The sequence below is a fragment of the Cicer arietinum genome, chromosome 6 (genome assembly GCF_000331145.2).
Source record: "Cicer arietinum cultivar CDC Frontier isolate Library 1 chromosome 6, Cicar.CDCFrontier_v2.0, whole genome shotgun sequence".
Classification (NCBI taxonomy): domain Eukaryota; kingdom Viridiplantae; phylum Streptophyta; class Magnoliopsida; order Fabales; family Fabaceae; genus Cicer; species Cicer arietinum.
In genome coordinates, this window is record NC_021165.2 from 44,072,178 (window position 1) to 44,090,438 (window position 18,261).

An 18,261-nucleotide genomic window follows, 5' to 3' on the forward strand; every position below is an offset into this window, starting at 1 on the left:
TTTTCAGTCTTTTCTGATATAATTGTCAATGGCATAAGGCCGCCAACCTTTTTTCTTCAATTAAATTCAATGATCGAAACAGGTTTGTACCCATTATGACTCTTCTAGTTTGCCTTCCATTGATACTCTTATCGAGGAGATTTCTACTTCAATGGGTAGCACAACCTCCATCCCATATACTAGGGAAAAAGGGGTTGCCCTAGTTGAAGTGTGTATCAAAGCGCGATACTCGTGTAGTGCAAACGACAACATCTCATGTCAATATTTGTATGTTATAACCATTTTCTAAATAACTTATTCTTTATGTTTTTATGTTACATTATTCGTTCCACACAACTATTTTATTTTTTCAGTAAAAGTTTAAAGGTCAATTCACAAGTGGCAGTTAGTTGTGATATAAATCTTGAAATATAATTTAGTCTTCCAAGAAAACCACGAACATCTCTCTCTTTACTTTGGGGAGGTATTTCCAAAATGGCTCGAACATTATCGGGGTCGACCTCTATTCTTTTATGACTAAACACAAATTCTAACAATTCACCCGACTGTACGCCTAAAGTGTATTTGAAGGTGTTAAATTTTAGCTTGAACTTTCTAAATCTTTCAAAGAGTTTCTTTAGATCAATCACATATTTTTCTTCTGTTTGTGACTTAGCAATCATGTTATCTACATAAAATTCTTTCTCGTTATGCATCATGTCATGGAATAGAATTACCATAGCTCTTTGTTAGGTTGCCCCAACATTCTTTAGACCAAAAGGAATTACCTTGTAACACAATGTTCCCTAAGGGGTGATGAAAGTTTTTTTTCCATATCTTCGGTTGCCATCATGATTTGATTGTATCCTGAGCAACCATCCATAAAGGAGAAAAAGTGAATGGCGAGCCATATTGTCATCCAAAATATCGATGTGAGGTAACGGGAAATCATCTTTAGGATTGGCTTTGTTAAGATCCCTATAGTCGACACACATTCAAACTTTGCCTTCCTTTTCAGCACTGGTACAATATTGGCTATCCAGTGGAGATAATTTGCCCAGCGAAGAATCCATCGTCAAATTGTTTTTTTTTTTTACCTCTTCCCTAATTTTTAATGACATATCGGGCTTTATTCGCCTTAATCCTTGTTTGACCAAAGAAAATAGGGTTTTAAGGGAAATTTATGCTCCATTAAGCTAGTATCCAATCCATACATATCCCGATATGCAAGATAAAAATATCTTTGTATTCCTGTAGGAGTTGGATCAGTTCATTATATACTTATTTCTTTAAGATAATGTCAACTTTAACTTCCTTTCTATTTTCTCTTTTCCCTAGACTAATCACTTTTATCGGTTCCTTATGGGGCATAATTCCCTTAGCTTCTTGTTTTACCGATTTTAACAATTTTATGGGAAATTAAAAATCTTCTTCATTATCTTTCATGGCCAGATTAGTAAGATGGTCAAAGTTATGTGGCGGGATTTTAGTACAATCATTTGTTAATGGATTATTCTCAAATATGGAAATTGCATTGAATACTATAGGCAATTTGATTGTCTCCCCATTCTTGATTTCTGTTTTGCATCATATGGACGAACCCAATTAGCATCACCAATCGAAAGATCATCTCCGGCTATTGCAATATGAGTCTTGTTTGTCTTTCATGCACTTTGAAAACTATGTTGAATGTCACAGATGGGCATCATTTTGGTTCTAGGGTATAAATCCGAGCTAACCTTTTTTTTTTTAGCCAATCTTTGCTTGTCAACTTTGGTTGGTTTGTAATCTAAACCCCATTTATCTCTATTCTTAGGAAGTTTTATCAGTCATTTGAGAAGTTCTTCATTCTTCCCCAAACCGTGTCATGGATGATGCCCTCTACTTAACATGAATCTAACAACCATAATAGTTGTGTTTAATAAATGTGGTTCTATTTTTTCGTTTCGATGTAAGCGGTGCCCACGATTTTTAGTGTTTGGAAGGAGGTCTCCAGAGCTTACTCTATTATCTCAACATACAATGTGGTGGAAAACTTACTCACCAACGAGTCTTCCTCTTCTGACACGATTATCAGCTGGTCATATACCATATGCTTTAGCTTTTGATGTATGGTTGATGGCCCCACACCGGTAGAATGGATCCATGGTCTCCTCAATAAGCAGCTATAGGCGGGTATGATATCCATCAAATGAAACGTGATTTCAAAAGTGACCGGACCTATTTGCATTGGGAGTTCAATTTATGCCATCATTTCTCTACGACTCCCATCAAAAGCTTTCTTCGACAGGCAGTTCGTCATCTATGAAGGTTAGATGACTGTTAGTAGTAATGTTATTTATGATGCCTCCAAATTTGTCAAAAATGATATCTTGAGTGATGTGGGCTTCATTTAGTGTTTTCAGTAATAGCTTCCTATGGGACTCAAAATTCATTAGCGAATATATTAATCAAATTTTTGTGAGGGCGGCTTAGTTCTTTTATTAGAGGCTGAAGGCCAGTCATCCCAGCTATTAAATCAGAGGATGAGGGCCAATCATCCCTGCTCTTAAATCAGAGGATGCGGGTCAATGTCTCGTCTCTTAAATAATAGGGTTTGGGTTAATGTCTCAACTTTAAATTTAACCACTAAATATGAAATGTCATGAGTGCATTTAATGAATGAACATTTTCCTTCATTTTCATCTTTTTTTCTTCATTCAACTTTATTTTCAATTTTTTTTTATTTCTTTCACCTCTTTACGGACATGATCCTTGGTTCATGGATGAAAAACGTGCATCACTTCAAATAAATGGTGGTGATTGTCCTTTTGATCTTTAAAGAGATTATTTTATTACATCACCGACTTGATCTTTAGTTGCCCCTGCCTTACATGTAAAGACGTCATACTAGTTTTGGACTCTTGACATTCACATATTTTGTGCCCCAACATATGATTATCATAAAAATGCGTTTTGACAAAAAAGATTTATAACACAAGAAAGTAGTAAAGGAAGGTTCAGACAATGATATTTAATGAAAAAAATCTATGGTACAAAAGAAGAATTCATAGAAAGATAAGAAGATAAGGTGATCTCATATGGGTAAATGACCCAATTTGTTAGTAGTTTTTCATAAAAGAAGTGTGCTAATAAATCATTCCGTAATTTCAATAGCGTTATTGACCCACTTTGGAGGATATGATTTGCCTCAATTTATCTTCACAACGTTTCAGAATATATTGATTCGACTTCGATCTGTGTAAGCCATATTATTTGCATATTTTCCTTTATAACTTCTTCATTCTATTTTTTTTTTTTGCCCTAATTTTTAATTAGGTACCCCTTCTGGGTTTTTGACCTAAAAGGTCTTCATTCATTTTCACCTAGGATGCCCCTTCTTGTTTTTGACCTAGTAGGTCTTTATTCAACTTTATATCCTCACTTTTCCCAGGTTGTCCTTTTGGATTTTCTGCCTCGTTGGTATTTACTTATTTTTGTACCATAATTTTTTCCTAGGTCGCCCTTTCTGGTTTTCAACCTAGCGGGTATTTATTATTATTTTTTGTACTCTAATTTTTGCCTAGGTCTCCCTTTCAGGTTTTCAACCTAGCGGGTATTTATTTTTTTTATACCCTAATTTTTGCCTAGGTTGTCCTTTTGGATTTTCAACCTAGCGGGTCTTCATTTAGATGTAATACTTTTTGAAGCATCAATGTGTGAAAGTAGTGATAAGTCTTCTTGATCCATATTGATGTAGATCATAGCAAAACTTGAATTTATTGGTATTGGGGCTCATATAGTTGGGAGTCCACTTATGTGCTAATCCTTTTAAATATGTGAAATCTTCTTGAGTGCTAATTCTTTCTTTTGAAGCTCTGAAGTTCATATGTTCTTCTTTTAAGATATTTTCAAATAATTGTCCTTGATATGAGGCAGTCAACATTTTTCTTGAATTTCGTTGGTCAACACAGAGCATTACTCTTGATAAAAGGATTTTTTGTTTGAACAAGTCGCACTGCCTTTATTCTATATAATAAGAATAAAAGGGTGCCCCAATTATAGTCTGATTCTTAGGGAGGGTGTCCCACTGTTACGCGATAATATTTGGTACGAGAATTTTCTATCTAGCTTTCTTCTACATTGGATAGTAAGCAGGATGGTCATGACTTTCATTCTTGTGAGTGACTATTCTTCATCATGACTTACTTTTAACATTGAAAATAAAACAGCTAGAACGTCAGCTAGTTGATTATATTGTTGAGGGGAAGGACATAATGGAAAATGACTTCAACTTTTAGACATTTGTCTAATATGTACATATAAATGAACATCTTCTTATCCCAAATTTTACATTTTTGATTCATCTGGTTGATGATTAGGTCAAATCCCAATATGCTTTCAACATTTCACTTTTGATTTGTAGGCATCTAGAATAGTCATGGTACAAACTTCAAATTCCTCCAAGTGATTGGTATATTCAAAGTACAATTAGATAAAGATAAAAATAAAACGACCTTTCTAGGGGATTAACATGACGTTAACTGCACGTCCCAACAAATTGAGGTTCATCCAAATAAGGGATTTTATTTTTATCGTTGTCATCCCATTCAGTGGAATTAATGGCATGACTGAAGTTAAGTAATGAAATCTTAGCAATCTTATTTATGAATGAACTACTTACAAATATGTATGGTACATGGTTAGAATAAGAGAAAGACATATAATGTTGGCTAATAAATGGTTAAATATATGAGGGGTAGAAAGGAAGAGACAACAAAATGCATTTAGTGATATTCATAATATTAAGGAAACAAAAGTGTGTCAATATAATAAAGTATCGTAAGACTTTATACTTAGCAATATTGTTGGGGCTAGAATTAAAATTCACAAGAGAAACTGATAATATCTTCATTGTCAACTTTGCCCCTTGGATAGACTCATTAAATATATGCAATATCATCAATGTCTTCAACATAATGTTTAGTCGACTAAAAGTGTGTCAATATAATAAAGTATCGTAAGACTTTATACTTAGCAATATTATTGTCGACTTTGCCCCTTGGATAGACTCATTAAATATATGCAATATCATCAATGTCTTCAACATAATGTTTAGTCGACTAAAAGTGTGTCAATATAATAAAGTATTGGAAGACTTTATACTTAGCAATATTATTGGTGTTGTAGAATTAAAATTCACAAGAGAAATTGATAATATCTTCATTGTCGACTTTGCCCCTTGGATAAACTCATTAAATATATGCAATATCATCAATGTCTTCAACATAATGTTTAGTCGAGGTTTTTTTCAATTGTCCTTAAAGGTTCATACAAGATTTGATATTTTTCTTTAGATTGGTGAACTTTTTTATCATGACATTAAAGTAGTAAGCGATAATGATAAAAGTTCAACATAAACGACCCAACTTCTAGAAGTTCACTTATGGTGAAAAGTCAAAAAAGTATGTCCATGACTTAGAAGTAGGGGGTGGAGGATGAAGATGAATCTCATTAGTATCATGTTCAAATCTTGTAGACAAGTTACTTGAGGTAGACCTAGACTAAAGGTAAAAATTGTTGGACTTATGAAATCAAGGGGTAAACATGAGTTATACGTATTCATCCATGATTCAGATCATCTTGTTAGACTTATTGATATTCATCCATGATATAGACATATGGTCTTTCAGTTGATCCAGATAGCCTTTGTATGCTTCAATTCATCCATAATTTTATCCCGAGAACATGTTCGGTAAGGGTGTCAAGATACTTTCTTTCTTTCTTTTTTTTGCCTTTTTTTGTTGTTGCCACTTTTTTAATTTTTTTTTCTTGAAGGAAAATGTTATGAGAATGTAAGAAAGTGAATGCAATGGTTATGCATTTAATTGAAATATTTTATTACCTCCTAATATGCAATCACTTTTTCTAAAAAAAATGAAGAGAAGAAGAAAAACATGTTGTAAAATAAAATAAAAGATGAAACATGCATGATTATGCAATGCATTATGATAAAAATGAGATATAGCTAGAGTAAGTTTTTTTCCATATATACATGTGCCCTACATGGTTCTTTTCTTAATTGATGGTTTTTTATTGTGAACCTTTATTATGGGTTGCTCTATAGTTCTAAATCGGTTCCTAGAGCACACAACTCAATTCTAAAATATTAAATCAATTAATAGGTAAACTATTAAAATGGAAATATTCTAGGTGAGACTTTCATGACAACCAAACAGATGTACATCCAGAAGATTATCATTATACAGTCTCTAACTTATCTTAGGTTTGCACTCAGCCCGGGTTTAGAGTCCACTCATAAGTGTGTGAGTCGTGTTAGGATAGTGTATAGAAAAATAAATAAATAAAAATACAAAAATTATTACGATGCAAATAAATTAACAAGCCACGTATAATTATATTCATAATATAAGAAAATAAATAAAACAAATAAAACAAATAAAACAATAGAGGTAATATAAATAAAATAATAAATAATTATATACAATTAATTAAATTGGGCTTGACTCTCAAAAGTCTCCAGTGGAGTCGCTAGCTGTCGCGTCTGGTTTGTCCGCAAAAAAAGAAGTCGCCACCAATTTTGTTTTGTTAAAGGAAAAATTGAATAAAACCTAAGAGAATGATTTTTGAACCAAAAATTTAGATTTGAAAGTCGATTACGAGTAGGGAAGTATTACTATCCTACAACATTCGTTAAAAAGGTTAGCCTATAATTAATTATATACAAAAAATTTATTTATTTATCTATTTATTTTTACCCCAAAAAGAATAATAAAAAAAAAAGAAATTAAATTATTTACATTAATAAAAGAAGAAAAAAAATTATTTTTTTATTAATTTGGTTTGACAAGGGGAAGACCTTTCTCCTACGTATCCCCAGGTGCAATAGGGAAATCAAAACACACGTAGTTCTTGGGTAGAAAATATTTATGTATTGATCGATTTTATTATTAATTTTACTTTGTATATATATCAAAATAAATTAACAACATAATGGTGATAATAATAGTAATAATGATAATAATAATAATAATAGGAATCAAGTGTTGTATACTGATTTGTTTATCATTTTATTTTAAAGAAAACATTTTTACTACTTTTTGATTTTTATAAACTATAAAGGATAAAAATTCAAGAGTAGATCCGCGAGTCGGCGGCGGATATGTGGCGCGAACCGACTGCGGTAATAATAATAGAATTTAAGATCTAATACACAAGAAATAAAACACAATAAAGATGAGAGATCATGAATTTGATAAAGAAATAAACGATTATACAACAATCAAATTGATTTTTATTAGTTGATTCAAAAACTTCTCGTGAAACCAAAAAAAATTATTGTTTATATCATACGTGCATAAAATAGTAAAAAAAACTATATAGCAATAATAATGTAAAAAAATAGAGAAGAAGCAAAAAGAAAAATAAGTGTTTACCGCACTAGAAAGGCTCTTTACTCGCTCGTTCCAATCTTTCTTCTCTCTTTTCTCTCTATTATTCTCTCTTCTCTTTTATTTTTTGTGCTCTCAATTGTGTTCCCTCTTGTCCCCCCAATTGTGCTCCCTATTGTTCTCTTGTGGTAGACTATTTATAGAATTTTTTGGTGTAGATTACAAAAGACAAGAGAATAATTGCCAATGAATTACCATTAATTTGTTTCTTTTCATTTAATTGGCCACAATTATACCGATTCTTATTATCATTGATTCATTTCTTCGGTTTCTTTTCTATTCAATTGACCACCATTATACTGATTTTTAATACCATTGATTTATTTCTTTACGGTTTCTTTTCATTCAAATGATGACCATTATATTAATTTTTATTACCATAAAATCAATTCAATTAAATACGTTTATTTTTTTATTTATTTAGAAAATAGTAAAAGTTTCTGGAAATGAATCAAAGTCAAATATAAACCAAACACAATCCATGATTTTCTAAAAATCTAACAATTTATTTTTATTATTATTTTCATCATTATTAGTTTTTTTTATTATTTATTTTTTTATATATTTACTAAAAATCATAAAGTAGCGGACAAAATTAGCTGTCAACAACCCCTAAATTTATGGATGGACACAACTTTTAGTTGGAGAGCTCGGGGTTATGGGAGAAACAACGAACCAAATACTGTAGGACCACATGAGACTTTGACACCATATTTTCATCAAGAACCTTAAGACATTTGATATATGGTCACTTATGCAATTAAGTCTAACATTTAATCCAAATACAATCAATGTGAGACTAACTAAAACTTGAATCCAACAATCTCCTTCTCAAGTTTGAGTCTCCGACATCATATATTTGCTTTGATGCTATAACCAATAGAGCACACCCCCTTCTACACTATCAAAAAAAATTTCGACACAAAAATCTAATACACTAGGATCCATTTCACTCCTCCATCAAACTGAAGCATAATTTTATAACACTTATTAAGAAGTTCAAGGGACGGAAACAACAACAAACAAAATGATACACAAACACAAGAGATTTTGATACCACATTTTTCTCAAAAATCTTAAAATATTAAGTATATGGGTCGATCATTTCTCTTATATATTCAACCTTTAACTCATTCATAGCCAATATGGAACTAACCGCTCACACTTGACCTATCAAAATACACTAGGATTCACACTTGCTTTCCCCCATGTCGAACTAGAACTCTGATACTATTTGTTGGAAAGTTTTGGGATACGAGAGCAACAACATGTCAGATGTTCTAAGACCACAAGAGACTTTGACATTGCATCTTCGGAAAATACCTTTAGAGTGTGTTTACGAGTTGGTTTTTTGGAGGGTTTTGAGTATGAGATTTTTGAAGGGCAAGTCTATATTTTGATATATATTTGGTATTTTTTAAAAAATTAAAAGGATTTATCCTCATTTTGATATAAAAGGATTTAAAAAAATTAAGTCTATATGCTCAATTATCATGTTGTTCTTTGAATTTTCTTTAAAAATCTAATATATATCCAAATATAGATTTATCTCTCTAAATTCGTTTCCTCCAAATTAAATTCAACAAATTAACCATCCCTTAAGCATTTAGTATATGAATCATATATTTATACATTCAATATTTAACAAACTTATAATCAATAAATAAAGAACTATATGTTAACACTTGAATCAAACATTTCCAAGACTCGGTTGCCCTCCAACCTTGTAAGAGAAAGAGAAAAGGAGAAAACTTATCCATGTACTTTAAATGTTGAATATGTATATAGAGAGACTCCCTTAAAAACATATATATGGACAAACCCACTCTAACTATCGTTAACCGTGAATCTAATAATGACTTGACACTAGTGATCTCTTTCATTTTTCATTTATTTATCTAACAACTAAATACAAACAAAGCTTCTCAATTTACTTGGTCAGATATTTCTACAAAATTTATTTAATTTTTATTATTTCAAAACTTGTACAACATAAGCCTACATGCGCTTATTCCAAAATTCTTCACGTTATTTTTGTGTGGTATGAGAAGGGAGCTATTAATGTATATTAAAGTAAAATGTGTTCCCAAAACATTGGTGACGCATGTCCCACCCCCTTATGCCACTCTATAAAACATTAATTTCCTCCTAAAGCAACACTAGTACACATGTACACAACATCACATGTATCCTCCTATTCCTCACTCACCGACCCCTCTTAATTTCTTCACTATACAATATATAAACAAATCACTATCTACTCTCAATATTTCTCATTCCTTTAATTTCCCTCTATAGCTAACACAAACCGCCATCTCTCACAATTATTATTATATTATTTTCCCTCAAAACCATTACAATGCAACTTTACTTCACATCAATTACCAATTCTTGTTTAGAATCCACCCTCTTTTTCATTTTATTGCTCCTTTTTTTCTCTTCTTTTTGTATTCTCATTTCTTTCCTTAAATGGTGGCAATACCACAGAAACAAAGACAAAAGGTTACCTCCTGGTTCAATGGGTTGTCCTTATTTTGGAGAGACACTCATGCTCTACACTCAAAACCCAAATTCATTCTTCTCAAAAAGGCAAAAATGGTATGAAAAAATACATGCATATTAATATGTTACTCGCCATAATTTTGAATTATAGTCTGCACTTGCAGATGTATCATATAAAATTTTAAGGTATATGTAACAATATCATAATCACAATTTCAACTATAATTTTTTATATTTTATTGTAGTATAAAGTTTACGACATAACTTTTATTACAGCTGCAATTTAAAATTATGTTATTGAGTATATATAGTAACATAATTTGTCATTAAAAAATCATTTTCTATCTTCCATTACATATAAAAAAAAAAGAATCAAACACAACAAATTATTATTGTATGATGTTATATATGTAACATATTTGAAATTGATTTTTAATGTTCGATGATTATGAATAAAATGGAAAATACATAGATATGGAGATATATTCAAGACACACATACTTGGTTGTCCAAGTGTGATGATATCCAGCCCTGAGGCAGCTAGAACAGTGCTAGTGACTCAAGCACATCTTTTCAAACCAACATACCCTCCAAGCAAAGAGTAGATGATAGGACCAGAAGCTTTGTTCTTTCAACAAGGTGCTTATATCACTCCATGCTCAAGAAGCTAGTTCAAGCCTCTTTTTTACCTTCCACAATTAAGAACTCTGTCTCTCATGTGGACCAAATTGTACAAAAATTGGTTCCAATTTGGGCTAATAGAACCATCAACACCTTACAAGAGATGAAGAAGGTTCTTTACATTATTATTAGTTACACTTTCATTATTTACATTCATTAGTTAAAATCTCGTACTCTTTTACAAATCTAGTGAAAACAAAAAATGAATATATATTATAATGTTTATTTCTATTCTCAATTTTGTGTATAAAGAATTAATATAAAGAAACTTTGTTGGTTTGGTTTGTTATATAGTATGCTTTTGAAGTGGCTGCAAATTCAGCCTTTGGTGAAATAAAGGAGTTGGAAATGGAAGAAATAAGAGAACAATAATGCTACCTACACCCGTCACTTTACTACTCACATCTCTCATTTTATAAATAAAAAAAATAAATTATCCAAAATGTCCTTACCTATTTATTAAATTTTAACTATAATTTCATTCATTCATTTTCATCTTTAAGACCCTAATCTCTCTCAATCTTCATTTTCATCAACATCTTCAACAACATCTACCTACATCTTAATCTTCATCTTCAAAACTTTAACCTTCATCTTCATCTTCAAAATCCTAACTTTCATCTTCATCCATATTCCCATAACTCTAAACTTCATTTTGGTTCTTTTAAAATCACGTTTACGTGAACTCAGTTCAAGTATGTTTACGTGAATTCAGTTCACGTAAGAAATTTTTACAATTTTACAATGTACGTGAACTCAATTCAAGTACGTTTACGTGAACTGGGTTCACGTACAACTTGAGATTTTTACAATTTTACAACGTACATGAACTCAATTCAAGTACGTTTACGTGAACTCAGTTCACGTACTACTTGGAATTTTTACAATTTTACACTGTACGTGAACTCGGTTCAAATACGTTTACGTGAACTCAGTTTACGTACCACCAATGAGTCTCAAACTCTATTAATTACGCAATATTAAATTACGTACGTTTACGTGAACTTAATTCACGTACTACATGAGATTTTTAGAATTTTACAATTACGTGAACTAAATTCACATAAAATTTTCAGATTTTGAAAAAATTTACGAACTCAAAAACAGAACAATAAACATTCCTTATTTGGTCACTTTAACCACAATGTAAAGAGGTAACTGATGGAGTGCAAGTTATGAGTGAATGATATAAGTTTTGAATGATTATGAGTTATGATGGGTGAGTTATAGTGATTTTGTATATGTGAGTTTTGAGTGGTTAAGAAGAGTGATGAAGTGATAAATAAAGTTAAAGAATATTATAAATATTAAAGGGAAATTTGGGTATTTTATTTTAAAAAATAAAAAGAGGGGTGTGGATAGTAAAATGAGTGGTCTAGATAGTAAATTTGATAAAGAGAATTGTATGGTTGTTTGGAGAAGGGCTACAATTCTTATCCTTTACATCTTCCTGGAACTTCTTATTGGAAAGCAATGAAGGTAAATTAAATTAAACTAGAATATTATCTGCGCTATGCACGGGTTTAATTTTAATTTTATGATTATATATATATATATAATTTATTAATATATTGATTTTTTAAATAGTTAAGGTTATAAGAAGATTAAATGAAATATAAAAAATCGTAGAATTTGTAATTAAATAAATAATTTTACTTTTGATATAATATGATAAAAACAATGTTTTACAAAATTTTAATCATAAAAATTAACAATTTTTTAGCAATGAAAAGTAATTATTAATCAAAGTAGAACTTATCACCATTTTACAACCGTTTCGGGTTAGATTAAAATACATCTGCAATATCTAAATCTTACCATTTAACTAACACATCATGGACATAAAATATTAATCATAATTTAAGGGCTTAATTGCAGTTTTGGTCCCCTCATTTTAGCTAAATCGCGAAAGTAGTCCCCCCATTTTGTTTGTCTCCAGTTTTGATCCCCAAACAGAATTTTGGTCCAAAATTTGATGAAATTTCATTTTTTAAAGCAGTACTACGCCATTTATGATCATATATATCAGGTACAATTGTTGCAAATGAGATCTTGAGACATGGTGTGACTTAAATAAATGCAAATAAAATTTCATGAAGTTTTGGACCAAAATTCTGTTTGGGGGACCAAAACTGAGGAGAAACAAAATAGAGGGACTACTTTCACGATTCAGCTAAAATAGGGGACCAAAAGTGCAATTAAGCCTAATTTAAGTGATCGTAGAATCTATTTTTATTAAAGTATATAAGTTATCTGAGAAAAAAAAAGGTATATAAATTATGTAAAAATTATTAAAATTGTACCATTTTTTATTTCACATTTTAAAATGCTTTGAAACAACTCTCATGGTAAATAATAACTATGAATAAATCATTTATTAGATTGACTAATTGTTATTTGTTCAATATGTTCATGGTAAATAAATATCTGTTGACTCAAAAGTAATAATTATAATAATAATAATAATAATAATAATAATAATAATAATAATAATAATAATAATAATAATAATAATAATGTATAAAAATTGTATATTGATTATTTTTAATATCTAAATAAGCATTTAAGTTATTTAAACATTTTATCAATTATATTATTGATTTTTATTAAAAAAATATTTTTATTTCAATTTTTATTTATTTTTGTTTAAACCTTCTAAGATTGTCATTTTGTAATTGATTATTGGTTTTTAAAGTGTGATGATTATCTTTTTATATATTTTGTCGTCATTTAAGATTTTACGTTATAACTATTTAAATATAATTAAAATATTGTGATCTATTTATTTGTAATGAATTATCAAGAGTAACTTAATATGAAATTAAATTTGATATCAGTTGTGCTTTTTATTGTTAGTTTTAATTTATAAAATTAAGTTGTGACGATTATATTTTAATTATATACTTTGTGATTTATTTAAGATGATTGTTACATTTTAATTATTAAAATATAATTAAAATATTGTGATATATTTAAATGTAATGATTTTCAATAATAACTTAATATGATATTAAGTTTGTAATAATGATTATGTTTTTTATTGTTAGTTTTTTTATTCTTAGAGATGTATGCAAAGTTATGGTATAAAAATTATAGAGAACGATTATTATAAGATTAGTTTTTTAGTCTATCATAAGTTTCCTTCACCAAATTTATCTTTTTCAAGGTACGTTGGACCATAAGTAGTGACAAACTGTATTTTCTTAATTGTTTGTTTTTTCTTCTTCTGTATGGTATTAAGATGGTTGTTACATTTTAATTATTAAAATATAATTAAAATATTGTGATGTACTTAAATATAATGAATTACCAATAACAACTTAATGTGAAATTAAGGTTATAATAATAGTTGTGTTTTTTATTGTAAGTTTTTTAATCATAGAGATATATGGAAAGTTATAATATAAAAGACTTAATTGCAGTTTTGGTCCCCCTATTTTAGCTGAATCGTGAAAGTAGTCCTCCCATTTTGTTTTTCCCCAGTTTTGGTCCCCAAACAGAATTTTGGTCCAAAACTTGATGAAATTTCATTTTTTAAAGCCGTACTACACCATTTATGATCAAGGATTTCAAGTACAATTGTTGCAAATGAGATCTTGAGGCATGGTGTGACCTAAATAAATACAAAAAAAAAATAAAATTTAATCAAGTTTTGAACTAAAACTATGTTTGGGGGACCAAAACTGGGGAGAAATAAAATGGGGGGACCATAACTGCAATTAGGCTTAATAGAAAAAAATATAGATGTTTTGGTTTATCATATGTTTCTCTCACTGCATTCATCTTATTCAAAGCATATTGGACCCTAACAAATTGTATTTTCTGAATTGTTTGTATTTTTTTCTTCTTTGTGGTATTAAGATAATTGTTACATTTTAATTATTAAAATTGAATTAAAATATTGTGATGCATTTAAATGTAATGAATAACCAATAGTAACTTAATATGAAATTAAGTTTATAATAATTGTTATGTTTTTATTATTAGTTTTTAAATCATAGAGATATATGCGAAGTTATGATATAAAAATTATAGAGAGTCCCACTACGCGAAAAATAGGATTTTACAGCGCTTTTTTTTAAGTCATTTACAACGCTTTTTCAAAAAAATAAGCGTTGTAGCATCTAGTGCTGTAAAAAGATACAACATCGCTTTTTAAAATAAAAAAGCGCTATAAAATAGGTAGATATATTGCGCGCTTGTTATGCACCTTTTACAGCGCTTTTTGAAAAAATGCTGTGAAAGGTGCATTCAATATATGCATTACCTTTTACAGCGCTTATTTGAAAGAGCGCTGTAAAAGGTGCACTCAATATATGCATTATTATGTACCTTTTACAACGCTTATTGAAAAGAGCGCTGCAAAAGGTGCACTCAATAGATGCATTATTATGCACCTTTAACAACGCTTATTTGAAAGAGCGTTGTAAAAGGTGTATTCAATATATGCATTATTATGCACCTTTTACAACGCTTTTTCAAAAAAGCGTTGTAAAAGGGTACCTTTTACAGCGCTTTATCAAAGAAGCATTGTAGAAGGTGCATTCAATATATGCATTATTATGCACCCTTTACAGCATTTTTTTCAAAAAGCACTGTAAAAGGTGCATTCTTATTTTAGTTTTATTTAAAAACGTTGTAAATAAAATTTTTAAAAAGCGCCTTTTGGTTTTTTATGTCATTTTTTTAGAAAGCGTTGTCTTTTAATTTTTTTTCCAAAATCATTTTCATCCAGAATCAATTCACAATCAGTTCACACAATCATTTCACAATCAATACACAACAACAGAACTATATAACTTAACTTTATAACTTTGCACAACAACAAAACTATATTCATATACATATTCAGATATTGACAACAACACATATTCATATAACTACATATTCACAAATTTTCAAATGTTCCCTATTCATATACATATAACTAATAGAAGTACACAAAACTTCACATAACATAACTACCATATATTCAGATCTCTTGCAGCATGCTATTTCCCAACAAATCAAATAATTTTCATTTCAATCACATACTAACACTAGTCTTCCTTTAATTCAATTAGATCTTTCACAGAGTATGTTGGACTGGAATTGTCAAAGTAATGTGCAATATAAAAATTGAACATAAATAAGTTAGAATCAAATATATACATAGTTTATATATGAAAATCAAATAATGAAAATACCGTACCATTTCTGGGATAATAGTTTGATTCCTATCAACAATCTCCGTCATGAATTGCAATATATAGTACCCACAGTTGATGTTGCTAGTTTGACGAGGGCAGTATAAAATAAAAGATATAAGTCAATAAAATATTTGTGCATTGATTGTAAATGAAATTTTAAAGGCATATATTTCAAACCTTTATTGGAATCCATGTGATGTTATTTGACTTTTGCTTCGACACTATAGCTCCTCTTTGAGCTCGAAAAACTTGTAAAGCACCATCGAATAAATAAATGTGATTATTATAGCATTAACAAACACATTATTTATATATATATATGTAAGAAATAAATGAATATTACTTACGTGTCGAACATAGTCTTTATATCGGAGTGATTGTTGTAATTGTCGTGCAAGGGATCTAAATAGTATATAACTTCAGAGGTCGCATTGATTGCAAATAGCACCCAATGTGCTATACAACAACAAAAATTTGGTTGGCAATTTTGTTTACACAACTAATAAATTAAGATCTCATAAATTAAAAAAGATATAAATAAATAATATATAATTACGTACCTTGAATTATATGGTGCAAAGAACAACTTGTCCTTCTCTATATTTCCTAATAGGATATCTACAATGTATTTCTTTACATTCACTGGATCGAGTTTACACATCGAAAGCTTATCCGGAGACAAGAATGAAAATCTATTTGACAATCTGCGCGTGCACACCAACTTCTCATACAAAAACCTTCAATGAAAATTTCAAATTAGATTAATTATCAATTAATTAAATTAATTACCAATAAATACAATTAAAAGTAATTTTTACCTAATGTATAAGCTGATGACAGTAGCACTCAGCTCCTTATGGTTGAGAAGTTCGTATATGTGCTCATTTTCAAGTAGTTCTTCATACTCATCTCCGAATATAACTTTATTCATGCTTATGATGCGTGAATCGTCGTTGCTGCCCATATTCCTTTTTACTTGTATGTCAAGACACGACCTATATTTAGCAAGGCATGGCTGACTTATTTTAGGAGCAGCAACAACTAATTTTCCCCGATCCAGTTTTTTAGCAGCAACTTTGGCAGCTTTATTACCCTCCAACTTTTGAAGTTTGCCAGCTTTATAACCCTCCAATTTTTGAAGTTTTCCAGATTTATTTTTACCACGAACATCCAGTTGTGGTGCGACAGCTGGTTTATTTTGGCAGCTGGTTTGCTGTGTGGGTGGTTTATTGGATTGAATCTGAAAAAATGAGGTTAAATGTTAGTTTATTGAATCTGAAAAAATGACAAACCTTACAGAATAAATGTGGCAAACCTTTTTCCGGCGATGTAACTGGCTCATTTCTGGGAATCTTCTTATCATTCCTTTTAGGCTTTGTCTGAATCTAAATAAATGTGAAATTAAAGTTAACAACGAAAAAAAATCAGCAATTAAATATAATCCTCCAATTAAATATACATATTAATTAAACATGCATTTCAATTAATTAAACATACCTTATCAAGGGCAACAAGATGTGTGGGCCATGCCATGTAACTACCAACTGCTTCGCCCAAAAACTTCATATTTGCATCGTTGTCCGGTATAGGCAACGGTGCATTTGGTTAAAGTAATAACAGGTGATAGTTTGACATGGCCCGCAGGGATCAGTGTGTTGTGCAATACTTCTCCCGAAGTATTGTACAATGTTCCTTTTCCGACCTTGCGATGAGTAGGGGAGAATTAGTACAACACGCAAGGAGTGACACCCTAAATCAATGGTTAATACATAAGTATGTGAAACAATTAGGTTGAATGAATTTCTTATTTTATTATGTAATTAATTACCTCGGGAAGACTTTTGAGACCAATGTTGCAACTCGCGTTTTCACTCTCCATTTGTATTTCACTTTGGAGCTTGTAACACCCCGAATTTTCAAAGCGAGGGTGTATTTTTTTTTTCAAAAGAAATTAAAATAAATCAGAGAATTAAATAAGTCAATACCTTTGGATAAATAATTGAGTCATTATAATTTATAAGCAGTGGAAAAGTTTCTCAAAATATGAATCCAAAATATTTACACATCAAAAGTTGGTACATGTAACCCATCGAAAATAACATGTCAAGCTGACAATATTAGTATAAGTACAGTCTTCCATTTTAAAACAAATACAATTCAAAAGAAAGACGTCTGATCCCTCTATGTCAACCTAATCTGATCATTCTCCAAAACAAACTAAACACCCTGAGTGATCTCCACGCGCCCCGTAAGATCCTCCTAACATAGCTCCAGTCAGGCATTCCCCACAACATTCCCATCCACAGGGTACGAACCGATAAGATTGTCCTGGCTCTCATCTGAGGGCAAAGCCCAGATTTCCACAATAGTTGTAAAGGGTCACCAACCGAAATTAACAGTTAACACATAACATTTAAGTTTTCAAATGCACAAGATAACCTTTCAACCTAGCATGCACC